Consider the following 12,006-nt stretch of genomic DNA (forward strand, 5'->3'; position numbering starts at 1 on the left):
AATTCCCGGCCGGGTTGGGGATTTTAGCTGAGTTTGGTTAATTCCTCTCGTTCGGATCCTGCGTGTTTGTAATTCATATTCATTTACATGCAACACTAATCACCACAGAAACACGCAATATTGAATGCATCCCTCCATATAGAGTCGGCGTCGTGAAGGGCATCCAGTCGTAAAACTGGGTTAATCCACACTAGAGACTGTCAGATATAATTAGGATGAAGTACAGGGAAAATAAGAAGAGAACTGAGAGAGTGCTCCTGCTCGTCCTTCATATGATTGATCTCGATATCCCAGCATTTGCTAGGAACGTATTCGTGTGTGTAATCATTGATTTTACTTTCCACTAACTACTTTCACAGTTTACGTAACCACCAACGTGCCGAAATTTTGTCACGTACAAGTTCTTTTACGGCCGGCAAATCTACTCACACCGAGCTTGAGAGCTGCAGTCACTTAAGTGCGGCCAGTATCCAGTTTTCGGGAGATGGTGAGTTCGAACACCACTGTCGGCAGCCCTGAAGATGGTTTTCCGTGGTTTCACATTTTACGCCAGGCAAATGCTGGGCAAGTACCTTAATTAAGGCCACGGACGCTTCCTTCGCACTCCTAGCCCTTTCCTATCCCATCGTCGCCGTAAAACCTATCTGTGCCGGTGCGACGTAAAGCAGCTTGCAAAAAAAAAAAAAAATCTACGCACACGAGACTGACGAATATGAACACCTTCACATATACCGGACTGAGCCAGGATCGAATCGCCAAATTGACTCAGAATACCAGCGCTCCACCGTCTGAGCTACTCAGCTAGTGTCTCTCTCTCTCTCTCTCTCTCTCTCTCTCTCTCTCTCTCTCTTGTGGGGGATGGGGAGAGGAATTGATTGTTTACTTGACACTAACTTAGAAAATTCCCGTTATGTAACGTCTACATAAGACAAGCTAAATCTGATTATGATGATGATGATGATGATGATGATGATGATGATGATGCTTGTTGTTTAAAGGAGCCTAACATCCAGGTCATCGGGCCCTAATGGTACGAAATGAGAAATGCAATGACAATTTAAAAGTTCAAAATCATACACTGATCAGTTTTCAGAACGTGATGACGAAGAATGAATGGATGGTTATGATCTTATGAATTTAAAACAATCAGTGGATCCGACCCGCAATGCCCCGCATTCCCAGAAACTAGCGTTAAACAATAGTATTACTGACCAAGGGACTGCTTCTAAAGCACAACACTGAATAGATGATGCTAAAAGGTCCAAAATGCAGGTCATCGGCCCCTCATAATAGTACTTATCCCTAGGAAAGTAGAACCATGGTATTTGTCATGTTGCGGTACTAATCAAAAGTAACGTAGACTCGCGGTATTCCACACATTATGGTACTACTCACAGGTAATGTAACGCGCACATGTAACATAGACCTAGTTTCTCACATTGCGGCGCCATTTACAGGCAACGCAAACCTATGGTGTTCCTCACATAGGTGTACTAATCACAGGGACTCGTACTATCCTGTGGTGTTCCTCACATAGTGTGTACTAATCATAGTCAAGATAGACCCATGGTGCCGCTCAGCCATGGTGTCGCTCATATAGTGGTAATAATCACAGGTACCGTAAAACCCACCCTGATTCACACACTGTCGCTACTAATCACAAACCTATAGTGTACCTAACATAGTGGTATTACGCGCAAGTAAAAGCGACCCATGGTATTCCCTGCGCGATGGTACTAATTACAAGTAGCCTCATGGTTCTAATTCGATCATCCCTGGTCGCCCCTTTTAGTCGCCTTTTACGGCAGGGTATATCGTGGGTGTATTCTTTGTCTGCGTCCCCCACCCACATATTTACAAAATTAACGAAATAATAGTTAACTCAAGAACATGGGAACAAGACCATTTTACTTTCTTTTTGAGGAATATCCATTCTCACCGAGATGCTGCGGTGAGGGCCCAATATAGGACAACTAAATGGGCGAAGACTGAGAAAGATGTACGGCAAGGTTGCAATTTGTCACCCTATTTATTCAACTTCTTATATGCCGAGTACAGAATGAGAAATGTCAGGCTAGGTGTATGTTATGCTATGTTTCAACAAGGCCTTAGAAAAATGGCACAAGTTTAATAAGTGCTTGCTCAGAGCAAAAACGAGAAGTCTAAATCCCATTAATTGTAATTCATTGGTATCAGTAAAGCTTTGACTTCATATAGCAAAATCCGCGCATGTTTATCTTTACTATTATGGCAGACACGGTGAGAAGAGTTATAGCAGTGTTTTTTTTTGTTTTTTTTTTTTTTTTCACTGTGTGCTCATAAACGTCATAAACGTCTGAAGGTCACTTAGAGTGATACCTAGACGGATGCCCTTGATGTTGTGCCTCTTAGAACAAGGACTAAAAAGAAATATATAGCAGAGAAGGTTAAGTAAAATGTCACATTTCACTAAAATAGAGGCAGTTTAATAGGGCTCCTCTTATGAATGGTGACACCTTTTATCTTTGACTTACCGGTCAGTTGGGGTAGTGAAGATCCACGCGGTACGACGCGGCGCCTAATAACGCACAATGATCACACTCGCCTGCAGCACACCCAGCAGCGCAAGCTACACGCCGCCTACTGAGCGCTCGCTATCTGTCCTAGAGGGGTGGAGGCGATCCCGCCGTGCGTGCGCACACCATCCCTTCTCTGTTTACTTCACTCACCAACACATGTGCACTGCAGACAGCCTTCATGATAATCATCTCGACTACATTCACAGCTATCAGACTCGTTTAAATGTTCCGCCGAAGACTCATACGCACATAATCTATGGGATTAAATCAATGTGTGCATGATTAGCTGCATACTGGAGGGTTCGTCTTCCACCTTTTAGGCAGCAGAATGGAAACATACCTCACTTGGTTGAGATTTAAGAGTATTTACTGGCAAATGCTAGAGACCTTTGACAGTAGAGTTACAGGACGAAATTCTGGCACTCAGGCTTCACTTAAAATCCATAACATTTAAAAATAATGATATTGTCTTTACGTCCCACTAATTACACTTTACGGTTTTCGGAAACGCCGAGGTGCCAGAATTTAGTTCTGCAGGAGTTCTTTTACGTGCCAGTAAATCTATCGACACGAGGCTGACGTATTTGAGCACCATCAAATACCACCGAACTGAGCCAGGATCGAACCTGCCAAGTTGGGGTCAGAAGGCCAGCGCCTCAACCGTCTGAGCCACTCAGCCCGGCTAAACAACTATTATTATTATTATTGTTATTATTATTATTATTATTATTATTATTATTATTATTATTCTTTCGAATGGGCCGCCAGAGGACCACGTGCCAATTTCAATTCCTTCTTCTTTGTTCTTTCGTTTTCTTCCAGTACGCTTTCATCTGTTCACTATGTTTCTTCTTTCTGTCTTCAGACCACTTTGAACCAGTCTTTTTTACTTTCCTACCTTGGAATCCTTCTATTTTCAATACTTTTCCCAAAAGCCTTCTCTATTGTTTATTTCTTCTGTTGTTATATTGTTTTTTTCCTAAATCCTTTCTTACTTCATTGACCCAGCTTGTCGTTGATTTCTTACCCCACAAATATCTGAAAATCTTACTGGTTAATCTAGTATCTTGCATTCGATATAAATGTCCAAAACCATAAGTCTCCTTTTCCTCATTACATCTGATATATTTTCTATTTTTTGATATATTTCAGCATTACTTCGTAATTTCCAACCTTCTGCTGTGTTTTGTGGGCCTAATATTTTCCTCATGATTCGCCTTTGTAGTATTTCTAGTTTATCTAAATTATAGTTTAATGCCAGACATTCGCTTGCATATAGGCATTCTGGCTTCACTACTGTGTTGTAATGCCTTATTTTTTGCATTTTTTGATAGGCATCTTTTATTGTAGATATCTTTGGTGACACCATAAGCTCTCTCCATTATATGTACCTTCTCCTCTACTGCAGATTTTTCTAAACCATTTTCTTGGATTATTTCCCCTAGATATTTGAATTTTTTTACCCCCTCTATTTGGCCAATATTTGTTTTAAGAAATTTTGGTGCATCCCAAATATTTGTTAAAAATTTTGTTTTTTCTGCAGAAATTCTTAAGCCAGTTCTGCTGGCGATTCTTTCCAAGACATTTACTTGGGTTATAGCAGATGTCACATTTTCAGAAAGTACTGCAAAGTCATCTGCAAATGCAAGACAATTTCTTTCGATCCTTTTGTTTCCTCTTCCTAACCTTATCGGTGAAATGTTGAGTTCAATAAGTTTTTCGTTCCAAATTCTCACTATTTTCTCTAGGACACAATTAAAAAGAATTAGGGATAGTCCGTCGCCTTGTCGTACACCAGTTTTTATTTTGAAAGGCTGTGATATCTCTCCCAGATTTTTCACTTTAGAGACTGTGTCTGTAAGTGTTTATTATTATTATTATTATTATTATTATTATTATTATTATTATTATTATTATTATTATTATTATTATTATTTCCTTCTTGGCTTTTTTTACAATTTTATTGAAGTTGACACTTAATGTAGCTTTGGTCCAGTTTTACGGTTGGATTCCCTTCCTGTCACCAGCCCTATGTATAGGGATTTATTGTGCCTGTCTGGTGATTGGTAGTGTTGAGTGTTGTATGTAGATGAAGAGAAGTGTACTGAGTCGAACACAAATACCCAGTCCCCGAACCAGAGGAATGAAGCATACCGTACGCAGTTAAAATTCTCTGCCCAGCCGGGAGTCGAACCAGGGATGGCTCAACTGAAGACCACTATGCTGATCAATCATCTAAGGAGCCGGGCTTTATTATTTTTATATTATTTACTATTTTCTTTACGTCACACCGACACAGATCGGTCTTATGGCGACGATAGAATAGGAAATGTCTAGGAGCGGGAAGGAAGCGACCGTGTTCTTAATTACGGTATAGCTCCAACATTTACCTGGTGTGAAGATGGGAAACCACGGAAACCATCTTCAGCGCTGCCGACAGCGGGGCTCGAACCCACTATCTCCCGAATGTAAGCTGATAGCTACGTAACTCAGGTATTATTATTATTATTATTATTATTATTATTATTATTATTATTATTATTATTATTGTGGGCGGCCCCGTGGTGTAGGGGTAGCGTGCCTGCCTCTTACCCGGAGGCCCCGGGTCCCATTCCCTGCCTGGTCAGGGATTTTTACCTGGACCTGAGGGCTGGTTCGAGGTCCACTGAGCCTGCGTGATTAGAACTGAGGAGCTATCTGACGGTGAGATCGCGGCCCCGGTCCAGAAAACCAAGAATAACTGTCGAAAGGATTCGTCGTGCTGACCACACGACACCTCGCAATCTGCAGGCCTTTAGGCTGAGCAGCGGTCGCTTGGTAGGCCAAGGCCCTTCAGGGGCGGTAGTGCCATGGGGGTTTTGTATTATTATTATTATTATTATTATTATTATTATTATTATTATTATTATTATTATTATTATTATTATTATTATTATTATTATTATTATTATTATTATTACGGGGTTTTGGTGGTTCAGCAGAGGTGAAAGAAGGTGCGAACTGGAATGGGTCTAACTACAAGTTCAAAAAATGAATTAAAATTTCAACAAAGGTTATATTTTCAAAACTTAACAGTGGAGACATAGAATTTGAAAACTTAACAAGTCAACAACAAGCCAAAATCAGGTACAAAGAAATCACAAGATTTCGGGGGTTATTACAAGATCTGGGCTTCGAGCCCCAAGTATAATTTCTGAGCTCTCAGGTCACAACAACAAAAATACAAAAGGGCAGAACACCCTTAATTACATGGAGCCTTAGCTCCCAACCTTACATCTCAAGCTTCTCTAAGGCCCTTTTACCACAACACTATAAAGAGCTGTCCCGCTCTCTATCTGTCAAGCCTATTAAAGGCCTACCCGACCTTACAAATCAATTGCCGCTACCGCACCAAATGAAACAGGGGTATTAGTACCCAATCTACTGGGCTTCGGCCGAAAAAGAACAGGATAATTAAATGGCCCAAAATACAAAATGACTGGAGGCGTAGCTTGCACTCCTACATTACACTATTAAAACCTACTCGGCTCTAGGCCGCTTACACAAGGGCTAATCCCATACTAGGGAGGTGACTCGTATAAGAAAACTTTATTACATTAAGAGAGAAGAAAATCGGTTATGAAAACGTAATCACCTCAAAACTATAGGAGTGGGAGCTCGAGAGGGTTAGGCACTCTCTATCCCAATTTGGAGTTAAAGAGACGGAATTTTTACCAAATATCTTTACATTTTAAAGGTAGGTTACATGAGAAAAGTTTCGAACCTGCCCCGAGGGTTAAACTGCTGAGCTAGCAAGAAATAAAGTTATTAAACGGCCATTACCTTGTTGATGAACTGCTGCCCGAAGAAAGAGGCGCTTCCCGCCCCCTGCTACATATTCACACACTAAGCAAGATGTCGATGGAGTGGCCACGAGCCATGAACCTCAGCAGTTTTATACCCACAAGGAAGCTTCGAGACCTTTCATGAAATAAAAGCGCCACACCCCCTCCCTTTATTGGCTAACATCAAAAGTCACACACAACATGAACAAGAAACCTAGGATTGGAGGAAAATTAATTTAGAAAATTCGGGATTGGCTGAATTCAAAACTGGCGGAAACAGAGATCAATATTGCCAACCCAAAAATGAAAGAAAGAAATTTAACAAAGAACAAACTTATGGATACAAAGTTTCTTCAAAAACAGTCCCTTCACTTCGCACCGGAGTGCACAATCATAGTCTTTTCTCTGTAGAGACATCTAGAAGAGAATGTCCACACTTCTTGATACAGGGCAAAACAAACACAAATCGAAATAGACACTGTTCAGAACGCTTCAAAATTACAAAATTTACAATGGTGGCAACTGTAGAGTTGCTTCAGTTATTAAAGTTCAGGGTTTCTCCTGTAGGGGATTACTTGTAGTCGCACAATTTAAATTTGCGGGGTCGGGGTGTACCAACCGGTACAATTATTATTATTATTATTATTATTATTATTATTATTATTATTATTATTATTATTATTATTATTATTATTGGCAAAAACTTTTACTCTAATATCTTTCAACTTGGACAGAGATGAGGGAGCGAATTGGTTACGTAGTACGGTTACTGCAGTTGTAAGCTTGCATTCGGGAGATTGTATATTCGAACTTAACCCACTAGACTCATTTGACGTGACGTTCACGCGAGGATTGGCCAGGCCTTATACTCAAATGACGAGGCATTCACGCGACGCGCCGAGTCGTATGTACTATCTTATATTTTGATCACCCCTGCAAGAGTTTCCCTTTTGCAAACTTCTATGAACAGAAAAGGAATGCGGCTTGTTTACAGCTCTCCCTTTAAGAACTTGCCCCGTTATTGCCTAGTTGTAGCCTCCGAAGGCATGAACATTTCGTCAGGTGTCTGTCATTCTCCTAGCCATGGTTCCGGGTGTAGTACAACCAAGTGACAGCCATGCTATTGCTGAGTTAATTGAAAGTATTTTAGATTCGGAGGACAGTGGTGGTGATAATGATGACATTGAAAAAGAGATTTGAAGTTAAAGTGATATTTCATCTGATACGCCTGACAGTGAAAACGTAACTAAAAGCCCCGCGTGCGCAACCAAAACAGTAACTTGGTGTGGGTTAGTAATAGAGATAACCAACCAATTATTCATCACTTTACAGGCTTTCTATGGGTATCAGGATAATTCTGCATAGGAGTTGTCTGTATTCTTGGATGTTATGGACCCGTCATTTCCCCACATTGCGCGGGAAACAAATATTTACGCTAAACGACGGTGAAAAGTGGTTTGACACTAATGAGGATGAAACTAAGGCCTGCTTTACCCTCTGCATTCTGATGTCCCAGGTTCGTAAGCCTCGCATCCAATTATATTGGAGCAAACCCAACTTTTTGAGAGACAGTGAGTAGTGTGAAGAGCCTCTACATATAGACTTACCCGAATGTTTCGAGATTTACCACACAAAATCTTCGTTCTAACATAATATTGTTGTTGATTACAATTATTTTGAATGCTTCACTGAAAACCGTGTGTGAAAATTCTGGTTGCTGTTCCATTTACGGCATTTATTTAAGAGTGGTGCGCAGTAGTTCTGACCGAGTGGCTTGCTCGTGTTGAGGTCAATGTAAATCTGATTTCTAAGCGAGCGCGCGGGACCATTAAACCTGAAGCGATTGAGTTAATCGTCAGGAGCCCCAAGAAATTGTATTCTCAAACCAGGCAAATATTGGGACTTTACCATTTATTCCAAAGCTGTTTCTTTCCCAGTTGTCCGGCTCCATAGCTAAATTGTTAGCGTGCTGGCCTTTGGTCACAGGGGACTCGCGTTTGATTCCGGGCAGGGTCGGGAATGTTAACCATCATTGGTTAACTTCGCTGGCACGGGGGCTGGGTGTATGTGTTTTCTTCATCATCATTTCATCCTCATCACGACGTGCAGGTCGCCTACGGGTGTCAAATCGAAAGACCTGCACCTGGCGAGCCGAACATGTTCTCGGACACTCCCGGCACTAAAATCCATACGCCATTTCATTTCATTTCTTTCCCAGTTTAAGAACCTTTTCTTTCCCCAGCATCGATCAAACTAATGTTAGCATTTCCAAGACTAAAGTGATGTCGGTTGGGGGAAAACATATTGAATGTCAGGTCTGTAATACTCAACTGAAACATACTGGCGAGTTCGACGCCACCTCACTCCAGTGGTGTTTGAAGGTGCTCAAATACGTCTGCCACGTGGAAGTAGATACTGCCACGTAAGAGAACTCTGGCGAGATGCAGTTCAGGCATCTCAGTGTCTCCGGAAACCGTAAAAGTAGTTAGTGGGGTTTAAAACCAAAAGCTTTGATATTATCACATTTCAGGTTATGTTTCTAGCGTTAACCTCTAACAGAAATAGCAAGCCGGCATAAGCACAGCTCTAGAGACAAGAACATCCTTCTGTGCCCATGAAGAGGTATTCGACCAAAGAGACCTATTTTCAATGCAGATGTTTCTCTCACACGTCTTCTGCACGTGCGATACCTAAAGTCGTAAACGCTGCTGTGACATTTAATTGTGGGGCTCTTACATGTATATATCTAAACCAAGATGTGGAGGCCTTAGGAACATACTACAAGTGAAGTATACAGTAGAACGACGTCCGCCAAGACGACATTGTACAGTAGCTGTAATAGTATTCTAAAGGATAAACTAGTAATTAAAAGATATAATCACTAACATGACAAAGTCGCTGTTGGTATGGCGGCAAGTAGGTGAGCACTAGTTATTTACGTTTAATTCATAATACAAAGCGAACTGGTGGTTAATACTTTAAACATCCAGGCTGTAAACAGCAATGTCATCTAAGTACAGGCCATTATGGCCTTGGAGGAGCGTAAGGTAAGGAAAGACTTATACCGCTCGTAATCTCGGCACATTTTGTTCCTTGGAAAAATGGTCAGCGTACTGGCCTTCAGTTCGATTCTCGCCCAGGCCGAGAATTTTAACCACGCGTGGTTAATTCCTCTGGCTTGAGGGCTGGGTATTTGTGTTCGTCTCAATACACTTCTAGATACAATATACCATACTACCAAACACCTCAGAAACACGTAATAATGAACATATCCCTTCATAGGGAAGGGCATACGTCAGTAAAACTTGAACAAATCCACTCGTTTTTGACCGCAATAAACTGGGAAAAAGGTCACACAGAAGAAGAATCCTGCCTGCAGTGTTAGTTCTATACCCGGCCGTCTTTGTCACAGGAGGAAACGATCGCAGATGACATCAACGGTAAGTAAATAATAATTATTGCAGCTGGACGACAGTTCGATATATAAATTCACACAGTTGCAGTCGAAAATATTGCCACAGTGTTTATAGATGTCTTAACTGATTAAGAGCTACAATTTGAAACAAAACATAATCTCGATATTGTGATGAGATTTGTCATGAAATAGAGGGCCAGGAATTGCGTTTGGGAGCAGAATTAAGAAATACAAGGGACGATGTTATAAGATCGACAGCATACTGAAGTACGTCACACGCTTCACTTCCATCGCGACCAAAACGAAATGAAAGCGAATCGCTTTCCACAGAAAAATGGAACAAATTATTGACTGCATGGCACAACATCCAGACCACGGCAAGAAGACAATCTGTACCCATTTTCGTACTGATTAGTGTGTGTACTAACATGCTGTCAAGTAAGAGCAACAAGGAGTATCACAGGAAAACAGTCCGACTCGTTGGCTGAATGGTCAGCGTACTGGCCTTCGGTTCAGAGGGTCCCGGGTTCGATTCCCGGCCGGGTCGGGGATTTTAACCTTCATTGGTTAATTCCAATGGCTCGGGGGCTGGGTGTTTGTGCTGTCCCCAACATCCCTGCAACTCACACACCACACAGAACACAATCCTCCACCACAATAACACGCAGCTGCCTGCACATGGCAGATGCCGCCCACCCTCATCGGAGGGTCTGCCTTACAAGGGCTGCACCCGGCTAGAAATAGCCATACGAAATTATACAGGAAAACAAGGTTTCACTGTTAGGAACCAGTGTTTACACATGTGTGTGAAGAAATGTTGCAAACTATTCCTGACAGCGATCTGCAACGAATGGTGTAGCGAGTAGCTGGTGATATAGAATATGAAGATGTCAAACCTCAGATACCTGGCTACTGAATTTCAAACTACGTTAATATATAAGTGTCCGCCTCCGTGCTCAGTGGTTGGTGTGATTAGCTGCCACTCCAGGCGGGCGGGTTCGATTTCCGGCTTTGCCACGAAATTTGAAAAGTGGTACGAGGGCTGGAACGGGGTTCACTCAGCCTCAGGAGGTCAACTGAGTATAGAAGGGTTCGGGTCCCACCTCAACCATCCTCGAAATGGTTTTCCGTGGTTTCCCACTTCTCCTTCAGGAAATTGCTGGGATGGTACCTAACTTAAGGCCACGCCGCTTCCTCCCCCTTTCTTGTCTATCACTTCCGATCTTCCCATCGCCCCACAAGGCCCCTGTTCAGCATAGCAGGTGAGGCCGACCCAAAGTCTCATTCTCCAGGACACTGCCCTTGAGGCGGTAGAGGTGGGATACCTTGCTGAGTCCGAGGGAAAAACCAACCCTGGAAGATGAGTGGATTAAGATATAAAACTACAGAAAGTTACAACGTTTCAAATAAGAGTTCAACACGAATGCCGGTCACACATGGTGCAAACTGCTGCAGACTATGTGAGCAGAATACAGCAGATCTTACCCACTTTTGGCTACATATAGGCCTATGTCAGTAACACTGACCAAAGTGTTATTCAGCCCGAAAATGCATGCTGTTGCCATGAATAAAAGTGCTATGACACATTCCTATCCGGTAACGCCTTTAATTATTTTACGCTGATCATTGGTTGCTAAGCTCTTCGTCATCCTCAAAGAAAAGGATAGAATAGTGCCCGTCACATTACAGAACTAGATTTAATGTACTGGTACAGAGACTTCGAAATCTATAAGTTACCACATAAACATGTGGTAAAACGGAATTACAAGAGCTGCAGGAATGGTACAGGAATTTCTATTGCAGGCAGCAAGTATTTACTTATGGTGTATAGCTGGACACCTTTTAACAATGAAAAGGTGTGAAAAATAATAGTTCCGGCTGGGAAGACTGTGGAAGTCCGACAGGAACTACCGGTACGATTCAAGCTTTTGACGTATTCTTTTTCGGATAACACAAAAACCTACTGGAGGAATATATCGTATTATGCAAACAACGATGAACATTTCCATTCAAAACTTATGACGGAGAAAGCATTGTCACTCTGCATTCATTTGTCTACAATCAGTTTCAGTCACCGCGATTCAAGGATATGATTCAATACGTATTTTATAAATCGGGATACATTTTGATCCCATTGATGTGAAGTGCCGAAGCGGTAAGCTTTTCACATACCTGGAGTTAACTTTTCCGACTTTTTTAAGGTTCTTTC

The 12,006-nt window shown here is 41.8% G+C and overlaps 1 protein-coding gene across 1 annotated transcript in view; it reads right to left on the minus strand.

The window, feature by feature from the left end:
• The window catches only part of LOC136874769 (carboxypeptidase N subunit 2), a 263,808-nt gene extending 261,197 nt beyond the window's left edge, over window positions 1–2,611 (minus strand). Inside the window, exon 1 of the mRNA XM_067148439.2 lies at window positions 2,514–2,611. The gene's annotated coding sequence lies outside the window, so the exon portion shown is untranslated. The remainder of the gene's footprint in view (window positions 1–2,513) is intronic.
• Between the last annotated feature and the right edge of the window lie 9,395 nt (window positions 2,612–12,006).

Source organism: Anabrus simplex, chromosome 5 (assembly GCF_040414725.1).
Source record: "Anabrus simplex isolate iqAnaSimp1 chromosome 5, ASM4041472v1, whole genome shotgun sequence".
NCBI classification, from domain to species: Eukaryota; Metazoa; Arthropoda; class Insecta; order Orthoptera; family Tettigoniidae; genus Anabrus; species Anabrus simplex.